A 17,479-nucleotide genomic window follows, 5' to 3' on the forward strand; every position below is an offset into this window, starting at 1 on the left:
AGCTCCCACAGCATCTCATAGTGGCTCTGGCTTTGCATGGGTCACCAGACCTGGTTGTTTACACGGCTGTTTTTCCACTAAGTTATGCGCTCCTGGAGACCGGGGACCGTGACCGTGACGGTGTACCCACACAGCACCTGGTACAGCGTTACAGAGCTAGGCACCGAGTCGGTGCTCAGTAAACAGTTTGCTGAGTTGAACTAATTTGGAAATACCACTCAGGGCAGTGACTCCTGCTCCAGGCGCGGATGATGAATGATTTATGGGGGTGGTTCTTCGCATTCTTTACCTTGTAGTCACGTCGGGCCGAACATCCAGGTGGCGGGGTACATACCTGTGGAGTTGAAACGCACCTCCGCCGCCCGCCGCCCGCTCCCGGGAAAAGCCCGCAGGGGGCAAGTTTCCCCCGCCCTCCCGGAACCGGGCCGCAGGGGGCGGGGTTCGAAGGGAACCCGGCCCGCCGGCCCGCCCCCTCCTCGGCGCGGCGGAAGCCCCGCCCCCAGCCGCGCGCTCGCGCAGGCGGCGCGTGCCCGCCCCCAGCCCTGCGCCCTCGCGCCCTCGCGCCCTCGCACCGGGGGCGGGCTCGCTGCGCGTGCCGGGAGGGTAAGCGGCGCGAGCCGGGTGCCTGAGAACGTTCGCCGCGGGGGCGGCTCCGAGGCCTGAGCGGGCGCCGCCACCGCCACAGCCGCGGGGGCCGGGCCGGAGGAGGCGGAGGAGGTTGCAGCCGCCGGAGTCCTTCTCGACGCCCCCAGATCCGGCCGGGAAGTGAGTACGGCGAGGGTTTGCGGCCGCTGCCCCAGGCTGCGGGAGAAGAGCGCGGTGCCGGAGCCTCGCGCCCTCAAGGAGCGGGAAGGCACCCGCGCAGCGCCCGCACCCCGGCAGCCTGCGGGGGTTTGCAGGGCCGGGAGCGGCGGAGACGGCCCCCCGGGATCCGGGGCCGCTGCACCGCGCGCGCTGTGAACGGAGACCGCTCCGCGCTCCCGGCCCTGGAGGGGCGAGCGGAGAGGATGGAGCGGACTCCCCGGCCGGCGTTGCCGGCCCTCTGAGCCCTGGGTCGGGTAGGGGGCTCCGGTGTTCCGATCGCGCTTTGGCCGGCGGACACGGAGCCGGGGTGCGGGCGCAGGGTGATGCTGCCCGAGCCCGGCTTGGTGGAAGGAGGCTCTGCATTAGGTGTTGAAGGGGGCGAAGGAGGCAGGTCCTGGCAGAGGGCAGGTGAGGCAGGCAGGCCCTGGCAGAGGGAAGGGAATTTATTTCAGATCATCCCCAAACACTATTTCCCGAGGCGCCTAACTGTGACCCTGTGCACCGAGGTCACCCTTTTAAGGAAAGTGTCCCTGAGAGGAGGAAGGATGCAACTAACGAATGCTTGCTGTTAAATTCCTGTGCCAGGCCTTGGGATTAGGAAGACCTTCCAGCAGCCTCAGCAGACAGTTTGTTGGTTAACTACCTTGGGTAGAGAACCGTAGTCAGCACTGGGGTCACAATTGTGTAAAGCACAACCATCATTTGCTACTTAGGTGCTGGCAGTTTGGGTGTAAAGGTTTGCGTAAGAAATACAAAGCAGCTTTGAATTTTGTCTCTTTCACTTTGTCTTCTTCCCAGTAGTATTGGGAAATTGGAGCCATAAAATTGCTTGGTTTGAGGATTAAAGCAGGAGGGTCAAGGAAGCTTGTGGGAGGTATTTGGGAGAGTTTTATAGACACTTCTGTGTAACATTTAAAGAGAGAGAAGGAAAAAAGGAAATTGGAAAGAGGAAGTTCCCTTTCTTCCCAAGCAGCAGGCACTGAACATACTGCATGAATGAATGGACCAAGCAAGGTTTTGCTCTATTTTATGTGAAGCACTGTTGATCAGTGTGATGTTAGGGATGCTGATGGACTTCCTTTGTCCCTGAGGTTTCCTCTCTCTTTTTTGCCCTGTAAGAGGTTCTTAGGTTTGGGCTAAGCAAGTGGCTATGGTGATGGAGTTGTCGTATCTTGTGGCTGTGCTGCCACCTTCGCGACTTTATTCTGTGTTGACTGCCGGGATCTTACTCCTAGGGTCATTGCTTCAAATCATCCCATCCTGGCCTTTCTCTCTGCTGTCACTTGAGGAAGGGGAAAATGTCTGTCTAGAGAGCATGCTTTCATTTTTATCTTGGCTCTTGCATCTTAGATCTGTGGTCAGAGAATGCGACTCTGCTCTTCCATGAGGGCTGGGACTCTGCGTTTTTTCCTGCCTTCATTGAATTTCTGGACTCTTCAAGCTCCAGGCTGCTGTTTCAGTTGCCTGGGTTGCAGTGCCTGTTGGGTTACTTTGTCTGCCAAACTAAAACTTGACCTTTTATGAGTTCTGGGAGGATTTTTATCATACATCAGTGGAATTACCTTTGAAGGCAGTTGTGTAGTCAGCGTAGTGTTGGCAGGAGTTTTGAGTGTCCACTATGACTGAGAGAGAAAATTTCTACTTAGGAAATCAGATTTAAAACCAATGGAATTGGTTTAAAGCACTTACTTTATATCTTTAAATCTCTCAGGACCTATGTTTCCTTGTATAAAAATAAAATATTAATTCAAATTTGGCCTTGTGTGGTAAGCCTTGAAGAACTAAGTCAATTTCTCTTTAGTTTTAGGGTGGTACACTTAATTAAGAGTGCATCCATCAGGTGTCTACTAGTTCTTATTTTGGGGTACCTCAGTGCTGTACTTTAGGATGCCTTGTTCTCCATTTTCTCAGTAATATTGTGTTTTATTTATTTATATACTTAGTTTACATTTAGAAGTAGAAGTGTTTGTCGCTCAGTCATGTCTGACTCTTTGCGACCCCATGGACTGTAGCCTGCCAGGCTCCTCTGTCCATGGAATTCTCCAGGCAAGATTACTGGAGTGGGTTGCCATTTATTTCTAAATCACCTTTATTGATGTTTGCACAGATGTCCTGTGCAGAGCTGGTGGAGTTTGAAAAATGTATATACAAATCTTCCTCAGCTTCTGATGGGGTTATGTCTGATAAACCCACTGTAAATTGAAAGTACAGTAGGTTAAAAATGCATTTAATACACCCCGTCTACCAAACATCATAGCTTAAGCTAGCCTACCGTAAACATGCTCAGAACACTTACGTTAACCTACAGTTGAGCAAAATCATCTAAAACACAATGCCTGTGTTATAATAAAGTGTTAAGTGTTTCATGTAATTTAATGAAACTGTACTGAAAGTGAAAAGCAGAGTGGTTGTAAGTGTCTCAGCTGTTTATCCTGGTGATCTTGTGGCTGACCAGGAGGTGTGGATCATTGCCACTGCCCAGTGTCACGAGTATCGTACTGCATATTGCTAGCCAGGGAAAGGGTCAAAATTCAGATTTGAAGCAGTTCCACTGAATGTGTATTGCTTTTGCAGCATCGTGAAGTCAAAAATCATAAGTCAAATGATTGTAAGTTGGGGACTGTCTGCTTTATAACCACTATGCCAACAAAGATAAAGAAATTTACATCACTCCAGAAACTCCCTCATGCTGGTTTGCAATACCCTCATTTCCTCTTACTTTATTTATTTCTAGTTACACAAGCATCAGGGCTGTGGCATTGGTGCAGGAAATGTACTGCCAGGTTTTAGGGGTTGCCATTCACACAGGAATCCCTGTGAGTGGCAGTTCCTGGGGTTTCATCCTGCAGCCTGGAGCTGTGTCCTGCAGCTGTGCAAATGGCTCGTGAATGCGCACTTTCTCATAAAAGGCTCAAACAGAACATACAGAAGAAACCCCCCCTTGACCCACTCTCTTCTCCACTGAAACTGCAGTTAGCAGTTTGTTGTGATCCTTCCAGACCTTTCCCTATGTATTATCATCTACATATAGGTAATAAAAATAGGTTTCCCCCCACATCCACATTAATGACATGATACTGTACACACTGGTCTGCAACATTCTAACAGAATGCCTGAGATCTTTCCATGATGGAACACAAAGATCTACCTGATTCTTCTTGATTCCTACACAATCCCATATGTAGTACATATTGTACAATAGTTTATTTAATCCTCGGCTCATTAATGGCCATTACAGCTGTTTGCCATTTTACACATTGTGGTAGTGAGTGAAAAGGAGAATTTCTGGGTCAGAGGAGTATATGCTTTAAATTAGTTGATGGAGATTTAACCATGTTGCTACGTGAAGCTCTGGTTCATTTATTTTTAAATGCTGAGTAGTGTTCATTTGTAGACTTAAGTCAATGTTTCTGTGTCCTTTGCTCGCTGTGGGACAGTTAGGTTACTTTTGATACTAATTCATAGGTGGGCTTAATGTTCTCCCAGTGCATCCTGCCAGTCAGAGGCTTGTTAACAATGTCTTCCGTTGTTTACAAGTTTTACATTTTAATGTGTTTATGAAAAAATTTCCATTAAATAAAAAAAAAGTTTGTTTCCCTGTCTAGTTTAAGTAATTTTCTCTGCCCCAGGGTATGAATTAGATATATCTGTATTTTCTTCTAAAATTTAAAAAAAGGTTTTGCTTTCTGTGTGGTGTTCCTATATGGAATAATGGAGTGATGATTTTTTTTTCAATTTGGATAACCACTTTTTCAACACTTTTTCTCATTTTTATCTTTTTAAATTATTTATTTAGCTGTGCCAGGTCTTAGTTGTGACATGTGTGATCTAGATCCCTGACCAGGGATTGAACCCAGGCCCCTTGCATTGGGAGTGCTGAGTCTTGGCCACTGGACCACCAGGGAAGTTCCTCTCATATTTTTTGTTTTTATTGTGGTAAAATATGCATAACATAAAATGTACTATTTTCATCGTTGTTAATTGTACAGTTCTGTGGCATTAAGTATATTTACATTGTTGTCTAACCATCACTCTCCAGTTACAGAATGGATTCCATTTCCATTTTTATCTTTCTCAACTGAAACTCTGTATCCATTAAACACTAACTTCCCGTTCTTTTCTCCCTCCAGCCCCTGGCAACCACCATTCTGCTTTTTGTCTCTGTGAACTTGACTGCTAGAGGTACTTCACATAAGTGAAATCATACAACATTTTTTACTATATTTGTGACAACTGGTGGATAAATATGATACATTATTATTAACCTAAGTTCATTTTTATACTAGAGTTCTGCTCTTTTGTGTAGTGCAGTTCTCTGCGGTTTGACAAATGCAGAATATTATCACGTGACACTTTGTGAAATATTGTGGTATCACACAGAATAATTTCACTGCCCCCCAGATCCCCTGTATTCCACCCATTTATTCCTCCTTCCCTTCTTCTGAGCTCCTGGTAGCCACTGATCATTTTACTGTGTCTATAGTTTTGTCGTTTCCAGAATGTCATATAGTTTGGATGATATAGTATTGTAGCCTTTCAGACTGGTCTCTGTCACTTAGCATTATGCTTTTAAGTTTCCTCTGTGTCTTTTCTTGGCTTGATAGCTTCTTTCTTTTTATTGCTGAATAATAATTCATTGTATGAAAAGTACCAGAGTTTTGTTTATCCATTCATCTGTTGAGGGATATGTTGGCTACTTCTAGCTTTTGGCAGTTATGAATAAAGCTTCTATAAATATTAAAGTGCAGGTTTTTGTGTGGACATAGGTTTTCAGCTTTCTTGAGTAAATACCTAGAAGCATGATTGCTGGATGGTATGTTTAGCTTTGTAAGAAACTGCCTGTCTTCCAAAGTGGCTGTCCAGTTTTGCACTCCCAGTAATTTAAAAAAGCATATATCCTAGCACCCTAAATGTACTTTGAAAAATAAGTCTTTGTCAGACAGTTCTGTAAAATTAAACTTCATCTGGTATAGATTTATATTCTCATTGTTGCTTTTATGGGCTGTCTTTCTTAGCATTATATTTCTATATGTTTTGAAGTTTTGATTTGCAGACTGAAAAAAAAAAAGAGGACGAGAACTGCTGATTTTGTTTCTCTTAGTTCTGTGGTCACCCTTCTCTGGTGATATTTCAAGTGCTTCCATTGATTGACTGGACTCTGGCCAAGAAATCAGATCTGGTAATGGTCAGAGTCCTGCTCTTTGAGGTAATTTGGGCTATTTTAGATCCACTCACAGTGTGTAAGTGTCTTGGTTCAATTCCTGGTCGTGAGGCTGTGTTTTTATCTTCTCGCCTTTCAGAGCCCTGAGCACCATATAAGCCATAGTTCTAGGCAGAGACAGACAGTGATATTTTTTAGCTTCCTTTGAGCTCTAGCCTCATCCTTGACTTTGAACAGTGAATCTGGCTCAAGTGTCCCCTGTTTCTGCAGCTCCTTGGCTCTGTGTCACTGTGGCCTTGCAGGAAGTCTACACTTGTTCTAGACTCGAGAGTCCAGCAAACCTGTGGCTTTGGTCCGGCTCACAGTTTTGTGTATCTGTTCTGTTTCTGCTCCAGGTGGAGGCTTATCTTGTTTTTGAGCCTTTTAAGTAGCTTATAAATATATTAAAACATATCTTTTACAGTGTATTTGGAGCAAAGGGGATACAGTCAAGTGTTTATTTACTGTGCTGCTTTGACTGGAAGACTTAACTGATCAGGCGCCTTACTAAGCTTATACCACTTATCTTGTTTTTTTGTGTTATTGCAATGCCTAGACCCTCCAGAGCAAAAGTTGAATAGGAAAAGTTGAATGCCCAATGATAACGGGCATTTTAGTCTTTTTCCTGAATGGAAATGCTTCCAGTGTTTCACTATTAGATATGATACTTACTAAAGGTTTCTGGTAGATGTCTTTTGTCAATTTAAGGAAGTTTCCTTCTAGGTTTATGTTTTTATTGGGTGTTGAGTTTTATTGAGGGCTTTTTTGGCATTTGTTGAAATTATCATTGTTTTCTTTTTAGTATGTTAACAGTAGGACAGACCTTTCTGAGTTGTAGATAACTGAGAGAAACAGATACATTGTATGATTTACTTGTTAATGCATTTTTAACATTAAATGAACCTTTAAAGAAAATACATTTTGATCTTGAGTTTTTATGTATTAACAATATTGTTATTGTTTCTAAGTCCAACTCTTTTGCAACCCCATGGACTGTAGACCACCAGGCTCCTCTGTTCATGGGATTTTCCAGGCAAGAATACTGGCATGGGTTGCCATTTCCTTTTCCAGGGGATCTTCTCAACCTAGGGATCAAGCGTGTATCTCCTGCATTGGCATTCTTTACCACTGAGCCACCTGGGAAGCCTATTAATAATATTATATATAAGCTATATTGTATGTTATATTGCAGCATTTCAGCAATAATTAGGTTTGGACTAAATATTCCTGTAACTAAGCCTCACTATAATAACATAGTGTACAGTAAAAAAAAAAAATTTTTTTTTTTTTTTTTTTGTGGGGGTAACTTTTGGGACTCTGTAAGGACTTTTTTTAGCCCCTAACCATTCCAGCTTCTTCCTGGTTTCTTTTTCTAGACTCTTTAAGTTTTTTGTTTTTTGTTTTTTAATCTCTGCTTGCTCTGTCTCTACTTGCTAGAGAGACTTTCTTCTGAAACTAATAACAACTACTGACATACAGGCTACTGTATGTCAAAAGATTTTCAAGATAATGGCTACACTTTAAACTTTACAACTGTGGAAACATCTGCAATGTTTGGGTAAGGAAAAAGAGCTCAGAGAAGTTACAACTTGTTTAGGTCAGCACAGCTAATTAGTGATAGGAGTGATATTTGAACCAGGTCCGACTTTAAAGCCCATGTTCTTTCTACATGCTGTCTCTAAACAAGACTTTTATGTTCCAAGTTCAACTTGGGCCTTGTTTTTGGCTTACCCAAATGATCCCTGAGCATGGTGATATGACCACTTTGTGTCTCTAATGTGGTTGCCATGAAAGACTCTTCCTTTAGCCAGGTACTCTGTTGCTTTTTCACCAGTGTGATGTTTTACATGTTCTTGAGCAGTTTCTTATAGTGACTACACCTTTTTAAACTGTGCAAACAAAAATAGAATAAATAGTATCATGATTAAGCATGTGGTCTCCCCAGTAAACTATTTTTGGACCTTGAGTTTATTTTCCTTAAACTTTTTAAATATTGTGAAATATTGGCCCTCAAAGAGGTATAGAGAATAAAAATAGTGAATACCTGTATACACACCGCTTTTAAGAAACTAGGTTCCTTTTAAAGTTGAACCTCCACTCCTTCCCAGTTGTATTCTCCTCCCCTTCTGAGGGAATCACTGTTCTGTATTTGATGCTTTTCACTCCTGTACATATTTTCATACTTTCATTACATATGTAAATAGCCCTAAAATGTATATTATTGTTTTGCATTAAAAAACCCTCTATATTAATGGTATTAAGTATGTCTTTTTGTAGCTTTTTTTGTTCCTTTCAGTATTTTGAGACCCATCCATATGGACTATATGTTGCTCTGAAAGTGAAAGTCGCTCCGTCGTGTGCTGCAACCCCATAGACTGTGTCCATGGAATTCTCCAGACCAGACTACTGGAGTGGATAGCCTTTCCCTTCTCGAGGGGATCTTCCCAACCCAGGGATCGAACCCAGGTCTCCCACATTGCAGATGAATTCTTTACCAACTGAGCCACAAGGAAAGCCCAAGAATGCTGGAGTAGGTAGCCTATCCCTTCTCCAGAGGATCGTCCTGACCCAGGAATCGAACTGGGGTCTCCTGCGTTGCAGGCGGATTCTTTACCAGCTGAGCCATCAAGGAAGCCCGTATGCAGCTCTAGTGGATTCATCCTCTTGGCTGTACAGGATTCTGTTATTGGGCTATGTCACAGTTTATTTTTATGTTTTCCTGTGGATTGATAATTTGTGCTCTGGTTTGTTTTCTTGCTGTTACAGAAAATGTTGTTTTGAATATTCTTGTCATGTCTGTGTGCACAGTGCACGTCTTTTATAGTGTGTGCTTGGAGCAACCCACTGGTATGCATGCCATGCGCATCTTCAACCTTTGTGGTAGTTGCTAGATTCCACTCTGAAGTGGTTTCCCAATTAACATTCACACTAGTGTTGTATGACTTCTGGCCCTTCCCTGCCTTGTCAACCCTTAGTGTTTTAGACTTTATAATTTTGCAAATCTGCTGGATATACCATGCAATCTTATTTTTATATTTTTATATTAATATTACATGTTTTTCTGATTACTGGTGAGTTTGAACATTGCTCTGTGTTTTTAATGGGCTCTTGAGTTTTCCTCTTCTGTGATTTGCTTGTTTTTATCATTTACCTGTTCTTCTGTTGTGCTGATTGTCTTTTTTCATATTGATTTCTAATTTTAAAATACATTTTTGATGCTAATATTTCACATAGATGGCTTCAAATTTCTTTTTCCAGTTTGTGGCTTTTCTTAAAAAAAATTAAAAAAAAATGTTTATTTGGCTGTGCTGGGTTTTAGTTTGGGCATGCAGACTCTTAGTTGCAGCATGTGGGATTTAGATCCCTGACTCAGGATCAAACCCGGGCCTCCTGCATTGGGAGCTCAGAGTTTTAGCGATTGGACCACTAGGGATGTCCCTCTTTTAAAACTTAAGAAAAAAAAAAGTACCTTTTGGTGCATTAAAGTTTTAGATTTGTGGTTTTAATTTGTTGTTTATAAAGCTTCCCTACAGACCATAGGCCGAAAAATTATCTTAGTGTTTTCACATCTAAAAAGGTGGTATAATTGACCAGTAGTTAGGGGTTCTGGGTTACTATCTCTGTTTATTTATTGTGAAGTACAAATATGGCCTGAGACTAGACATTTTATTTATTTGGATGTGCAAAATATGAGACCTGGGTTAGGTTATTTCTCAGCCCTCATATTCTGATTCTCTGTTGCTTTGCTTATGGTTTTTGTAGCTGATAATTAATCATTGCTACCAACATCTTAAATGTCATTAAAAATATGAGAACTTAGAAATGAAATTAACATCCAGGATTTTGGTGTGAAGGCTGCACACTGCATTTGTGATAAAAAAGAAATACAAATAATTTGATTTAGGTTGGAACACATTTAACCGGTCTTCCTTTTTTCACTTAATTCTAAAGTCATTTGAAAAAGTAATTCTTATATATCTTTCTAAAAAAAACCAAACAAACCCTTTTTAGGGTTTTAAACTATAGTTATAGAAATAACTAACAAGGATACTTTTTTTTTGAAGTATGAATATGAATTTGACTGTGTGGATCACAACAAACTGTGAAAAATTCTTAAAGAGATGGGAATACCAGACCACCTTACCTGCCTCCTGAGAAATCTGTATACAGGTCAAGAAGCAACAGTTAGTACTGGACATGGAACAACAAATTGGTTCCAAATCAGGAAAGTAGTATGTCAAAGCTGTATATTGTCACCCTGCTTATTTAACGTAAATGTAGAGTTCATCATGCGAAATGCTGGGCTGGATGAGGCACAGGCTGGGATCAGGATTGCCGGGAGAAATAGCAGTAAACTCAGACATGCAGATGACACCACCCTTATGGCAGAAAGCAAAGGAGAACTAAAGAGCCTCTTGATGAGGGTGAAAGAGGAGAGTGAAAAAGTTGGCTTAAAACTCAACATTCAAAAAACTAAGATCATGGCATCTGGTCCCATCACTTCATGGGAAATAGATGGCGAAGCAATGGAAATAGTGACAGACTTTATTTTTGAGGGGCTCCAGAATCACTGCAGATGGTGACTGCAGCCATGAAATTAAAAGATGCTTACTCCTTGGAAGAAAAGCTATGATCAACCTAGAGAGCATATTAAAAAGCAGAGACATTACTTTGCCAACAAAGGTCCATCTAGTCAAAGCTATGGTTTTTGCAGTAGTCATGTATGGATGTGAGAGCTGGACTATAAAAAAAGCTGAGCACTGAAGAATTGATGCTTTTGAACTGTGGTGTTGGAGAAGACTCTTAAGAGTCCTTTGGATTGCAAGGAGATCCAACCAGTCCATCCTAAAGGAAATCAGTCCTAAATATTCATTGGAAGGACTGATGTTGAAGCTGAAACTCCAATACTTTGGCCACCTGATGCGAAGAACTGATTCATTTGAAAAGACCCTGAGGCTGGGAAAGATTGAGGGCAGGAGGAGAAGGGGACGACAGAGGATGAGATGGTTGGATGGCATCACCAACTTGATGGACGTGAGTTTGAGTAGGCTCTGGGAGTTGGTGATGGACAGGGAGGCCTGGCGTGCTGCAGTCCATGCGGTTGGAATGAGTCGGACACAACTGAGTGATTGAACTGATCTGATGAATGTGAAAACTAAAGCTTTGTATGACATTTCAAGAATGTACCCTTTATTGGTCATACGCTTTCAGTGTTTCCTTACTAGGTAAGTAGTTTAGTATCTTTGCTGAGAACTAAAATTTCCTGTTTATGAACTAAGCAGCCTGTGGCAGATTTTAGGAAAAACTGTGAGGTTTGTATTTAGCAGACTAAAGGTGTCTGTTTCTATTTTTTGTGCCTTACTTTTCTCCAATTTTCTTTTTTTTTCTTCTGGCTATGTCACTCAGCTTTCAGGATCTCAATTCCCCAACCAGTGATTGAACCCCGGGCCAGGGCAGTAAAAGCCCAGAATTCTAACCACCAGACCACTGGGGAACTCCCTCGTCCCTGTTTTCTTATATTCTATTTTCTGGTGGCTTGGGCACACTGCCTTTCTACCTCTTTACCTCCTTTCAGTTTTGTTAAAACCCTTTCTCTATTCCACATTTAAAATATTGCAAATGATTATGACAAACTATGTATTCTCCTTCCAACTCTATATTTTTATACTTTTAAATAAATCAGAACTATCAGTTAAGAAAAAGGGGTCTTGTCAATAGAATTCTAGCCTAGGCATCATTCAAAAGAGTAGTTACATAATAACATTAATAACAATCATAATGATAGTAATAGCAGCTAACATTTATTAGGCTTTTATTTTGTGCCAGGCATTGTGCTAAATGCTTTGCATTATTTATTTTAACAGTTACTGTAGGGGATTCCTGGTTAGGACCCCATACTTCCACTGTAGGGTGCCAGGGTTTGGTCAGTTTGGTTCAAGTGGTAGGGAATCTGCCTGCAATGCAGGAGCCTCAGGAGACACAGATTCAAGGCCTGGGTTGGAAGATCCCCTGAAGGAGGAAATGGCAACCCATTCTAGTATTCTTGCCTGGAAAATTTTATGGACAGAGGAGCCTGGTGGGCTACAGCCCCTGGGATCACAAAGAGTCAGACAGGACTGAGTGACTGAGCATATACACAGAGGTAACGAGGATCCCACAAGCCACTAGGCAGGGCCACAAACAAACAAACAAACAGTTACCATAGCCCTGAGAAGTGATATTTGCTATTCAGAGCTCTGTGTAGTAATGGAGTGCAGTCATTGAATATTTTTTATTGAAACTTTAGAGAACTTTTTCAGATTTGTAAAATCGAACAAAAAACCCCCAAACCAAAACAAATCAAAAAACCGAATCTCTAGGGCTTCCCAAATGTTTACTTTCCCTGGCTTTTTTGGTTTTTTAGATATATATAATCTGAAAAAGAAAAGTATTTGGGGAAGAACAGTTGAGAATTTTCCTGAAATAAGCAAGGAAGTTAATTCTCTTTTAGGGAAATTTGACTAGTTCTGGTTAAGGACTTATTGTGACAAGCTCAGCCATCTCTGACTTCTTAGTTGAAGGAACATCCAGGGAAAAGCTGACAGGAGTTTTGCTGGGAGAGAGTGGACTTGCACACGAAGTTTCCATACCTAGATGCTTTGAAGTAACTGAGAACTAGAAGTTAATCGACAAAACAATCCATGGGAAGTGAAGGATATTTACACTTAGGTGCAGTGTAGAGACTTTCTGGAAACCTTTCTGGAGCCTGCTTTCTTTCCTTTAGTCTTTACTGTGGAGTTTGTTAACTTCTGCCTGCGGACTTAGCATAATGCATTGTTTCCCTGACGGGACTGATGAGGGCCCAGACGTTTTGTTGCACTGGCCTCCAGGCCCTGTTTCACTGAGACCTAAGGCCTGCCCAGCCCCAGGGTCTGGGCACGTGATTTTTCCCCAGTCCTGGAGTCTTCATGTTTGCTCTGGAGGGGCCGATGTGACATAGTGGGAAGAGAACTAGAAAATTACTAGCTTTGCAGCGTTAGGCCAAGCTAACTAACCACGTAGGCTGTAAATTTCCTCATCTGATTCTACCATTCACATTCCTTATTTACTTCTCAGGCCTAGCACAGTCTCATCTTCTCACTCTTAGTTTTTCAAGAGTAATGTTCCCAAAGTAGGTGGTATGCAAACTGATCCTCTAGGCAGGGTATAACAAGAAAAAAAATGGGCAATCAATTTTGCTGATATTTAAACTATAGGTTGACTGGAGAAGGCAATGGCACCCCACTCCAGCACTCTTGGCCTGGAAAATCCTATGGATGGAGGAGCCTGGTGGGCTGCAGTCCATGGGGTCACAAAGAGTTGGACACGACTGAGTGACTTCACTTTCAGTTTTCACTTTCATGCATTGGAGAAGGAAATGGCAGCCCACTCCAGTGTTCTTGCCTGGAGAAACCCAGGGACGGGGGAGCCTTGTGGGCTACCGTCTATGGGGTTGCACAGAGTCGGACACGACTGAGGGGACTTAGCAGCAGCAGCAGCAGCAAACTAGAGGTTGACACTTAACTCCACCTGTATATCTGATAATATACATCAGGTACAGAAAGTGAAGTAGCCAGGGGGAGGATTGGGGGGACACTACCACCTGGAGGGGCTGACAGTGTGAACCTCCATATTTGTTTGCTAAAATCCTGTTTGGATGTGTTACAGTTAACCTCTGTCTGGTTTAGGAGTTTTTCAGTGTGTACAGTATTATCTCATTTGCATGATATGAACCTTACTGATTGAATAGACAAAGGGCTTAAAAAGATTCCTGCAAAGAATCTGCAGATTGAAGTTTCAGATTCAACTGAAGATTGAAGTACCAATGCAAGGACACATGAACAGCAGGAAGCAAACAGAGCTGGTACTTCTGTTTATATTATGAGCTTGTTTTCAGTCAGATGTAAAGTACAAAACAAATGATCGAAGCAGATGGAAGAGGAATTGGTAAAAAAAAAAGTACAAAACCCCTTAAAATTGTTAAAAATACTCTTTGGTATATAGGTTATATGTTACATTGAGTATATTTGTGCTTTAAGGTATTTGCTTAATGGTAGTATGAGGCTAATCTGTTCAGTTGAGATATTTTTTAAAAAAGCATTCGGAATATGAAGACAAACTTACTAAGCTTTTATGAGGCACAGTTATAGTCATATGCTAATTAATATCTTAAAATTTTATTAAGTTCATATATTTTTATAAGTTTCTGGAGATTTCTTACTTAAAGAGTAAATGACAGGACTTCCCTGGTGGTCCAGTGATTAAGAATCTGCCTGTCACTGCAAGAGTTGTGGGTTCAATCCCTGGTCTGGGAAGAGCCTACATGCCACAGAGCAGCTGTGCTGCAACTAGTAAGCCAGCGCTCCAGAGCCCAGGAGCCACAACTGCTGAAGCCTGTGCATCTAGAGGCTGTGCTCCGCAGCAGGAGAAGCCTGTGCATTGCAACTAGAGAGTAGCCCCTGCTTGCTGCGACTAGAGAAAGCCTGTGTGCAGCAACGAAGACCCAGTGTGGCCAAAATTAATTAATTACTGCTTATAACAAAGAGTGAGAGGAGCTACCTCACGTCCAAGGTCGGGGCGGCGGCCGAGAGGAGTTACCCCATGTCCAAGGTAATGGTATGGACCTAACACAAGCAGAAGATATTAAGAAGAGGTGGTAAGAATACACAGAAGCAATGTACAAAAAAGATCTTCATGACCCAGATAATCACAGTGGTGTGATCACTCATCTAGAGCCAGACATCCTGGAATGTGAAGTCAAGTGGGCCTTAGAAAGCATCACTACGAACAAAGCTAGTGGAGGTAATGGAATTCCAGTTGAGCTATTTCAAATCCTAAAAGATAATGCTGTGAAAGCGCTGCACTCAATATGCCAGCAAATTTGGAAAACTCAGCAGTGGCCACAGGACTAGAAAAGGTCATTCCAATCCAAAAGAAAGGCAGTGGCAAAGAATGCTCAAAGTACTGCACAGTTGCACTCATCTCACACGCTAGTAAAGTAATGCTCAAAATTCTCCAAGCCAGGCTTCAGCAATACGTGAATTGTGAACTTCCAGATGTTCAAGCTGGTTTTAGAAAAGGCAGAGGAACCAGAGATCAAATTGCCAGCATCTGCTGGATCATGGAAAAAGAGAGTTTCAGAAAAACACCTACTACTGCTTGGTTGACTATGCCCAAGCCTTTGACTGTGTGGATCACAATAAACTGTGGAAAATTCTGAAAGAGATGAGAATACCAGACCACCTGACCTGCCTCTTAAAAAACCTGTACTCAGGTCAGGAAGCAACAGTTAGAACTGGACATGGAACAACAGACTGGTTCCAAATATAGGAAAAGGAGTACGTCAAGGCTGTATATTGTCACCCTGCTTATTTAACTTATATGCAGAGTACATCATGAGAAACGCTGGGCTGGAGGAAGCACAAGCTGGAATCAAGATTGCCGGGATAAATATTAATAACCTCAGATATGCAGGTGACACCACCCTTACGGCAGAAAATGAAGAAGAACTAAAGAGCCTCTGGATGAGGGTGAACGAGGAGAATGAAAAAGTTGGCTTAAAGCTCCACATTCAGAAAACCAAGATCATGGCATCTGGTCCCATCACTTCATGGGAAATAGATGGGGAAACAGTGACAGACTTTATTTTTTGGGCTCCAAAATCACTGCAGATTGTGATTGCAGCCATGAAATTAAAAGACGTGTACTCCTTGGAAGGAAAGTTGTGATCAACCTGGATAGCATATTAAAAAGCAGAGACATTACTTTGTCAACAAAGATCCGTCTAGTCAAGGCTATGGTTTTTCCAGTAGTCATGTATGGATGTGAGAGTTGGACTATAAAAAAAGCTGAACGCTGAAGAATTGATGCTTTTAAACTGTGGTATTGGAGAAGAAAGACTCTTGAGAGTCCCTTGGACTGCAAGGAGATCCAACCAGTCCATCCTAAAGGAAATCAGTCCTGGATGTTCATTGGAAGGACTGGTGCTGAAGCTGAAACTCCAGTACTTTTGCCACCTAATGCGAAGAGCTGACTCATTTGAAAAGACCCTGGTGCTGGGAAAGATTGAAGGCAGAAGGAGAAGGGGGACGATAGAGGATGAGATGGTTGGATGGCACCACTGACTTGATGGACATGAGTTTGGGTGAACTCTGGGAGTTGGTGATAGACAGGAAGGCCTGGCATGTTGTGGTTCATGCAGTCGCAAAGAGTTGGACATGTCTGAGCGACTGAGCTGAATGAACTATAAAAAAGAGTAAAAGAAAAAAAAAATCCATGAACTTTTCTTCTTCCTGTTTTAGCAAAACTGACTGTAATAATACAAAGACAAATGAACAATTCTAATTTGGTGACAAGCTGAAAATCCATCCTTTGTTAGCAAATAATGTTTAAACACTCATAGAAGAAATTGCTGAGGATTTGAAGTAATAAATATTATACCAAATTATGGAGTTTGTGAGTATTCCTGTTGGTTTGAATACAAGTTCGGAGGTTACGGTTTTTGGTAGAGTTCATTTTCATAACATATGGAGACCTGCCTCTTTAACCTTGCAAAGCATTAAAGGAAAGAAGATATACCCTTACTGACTTAAAATTTTATTATGAAACAGAACATATAAAGCATAAAGAAAATACACTGCACCCAAATCAAAGCTAATAGAGTTGGTATCCCCCCCGCAGTCACATTATCCTACTTTCATCTACAGAGGAATTTAGTTTTTCTGAATTTCTGATGCATGTTTTATGTGCACTTGTAAAGAATTTGATTTTGTCATTATTGGATGGATTATTTCACAAACGTCAATTAGATCTAGTTGGCTGATAGTGAAGTTTAGTCCTGCCATATCCATCTTGGGTTTCTACTTGTATCCATTACAGAGGAGTGCTGAAATCTCCCAGGTAAAAGTGTGGGTAAGTCTGTTTTTCCTTTTCAGTTCTTTCAGTTTTTGCTTAGTGTATTTTGAGGCACTGTGGTTAGATACATAGACATTTTAGATTGTTATGTCTTATTAATGAAGTCTATATATTATAGGCCCAACAATACAATTTTATAGATACTGTTTTACCTATATTGCATTAAAAAGCAGTTGCTTTTTTAATCAGATAAGAGAATAAAGGAAAAGAAATAATTTAATTGTACTGTCTTTAAAACTTTTTTTTTTTTTTGCCACACTTCTTGGCGTGTGGGCTCTTAGTTTCCCCATCAGGGATTAAACCTATGCCCTTGGCAGCGGAAGCTCAGAGTCCTAAGCAATGGACTGCCAGGGAAGTCCCTAAACTGTATTTTTTTAGAAGTTTTAGATTTACTGAAAAATTGAACAATAACAGAGAGTTCCTAATGCATCCTATACCCTGTTTCCTCTGTTATTAGCATCTTACACTAGTGTGGTTCATTTGTTGCAGTTAATGAACCAATGATATGTTATTTATTATTAACTAAAATCCATAGTTTATTCA

At 41.7% G+C, this 17,479-nt stretch overlaps 1 protein-coding gene across 1 annotated transcript in view; it reads left to right on the plus strand.

Moving 5' to 3' along the window:
- Positions 1 to 680: 680 nt before the first annotated feature.
- DTNB (dystrobrevin beta) overlaps positions 681 to 17,479 on the plus strand; it is a 238,797-nt gene continuing 221,998 nt past the window's right edge. Inside the window, exon 1 of the mRNA XM_052649361.1 lies at positions 681 to 765. The gene's annotated coding sequence lies outside the window, so the exon portion shown is untranslated. The remainder of the gene's footprint in view (positions 766 to 17,479) is intronic.

The sequence above is a fragment of the Budorcas taxicolor genome, chromosome 11, assembly GCF_023091745.1.
Source record: "Budorcas taxicolor isolate Tak-1 chromosome 11, Takin1.1, whole genome shotgun sequence".
NCBI classification, from domain to species: domain Eukaryota; kingdom Metazoa; phylum Chordata; class Mammalia; order Artiodactyla; family Bovidae; genus Budorcas; species Budorcas taxicolor.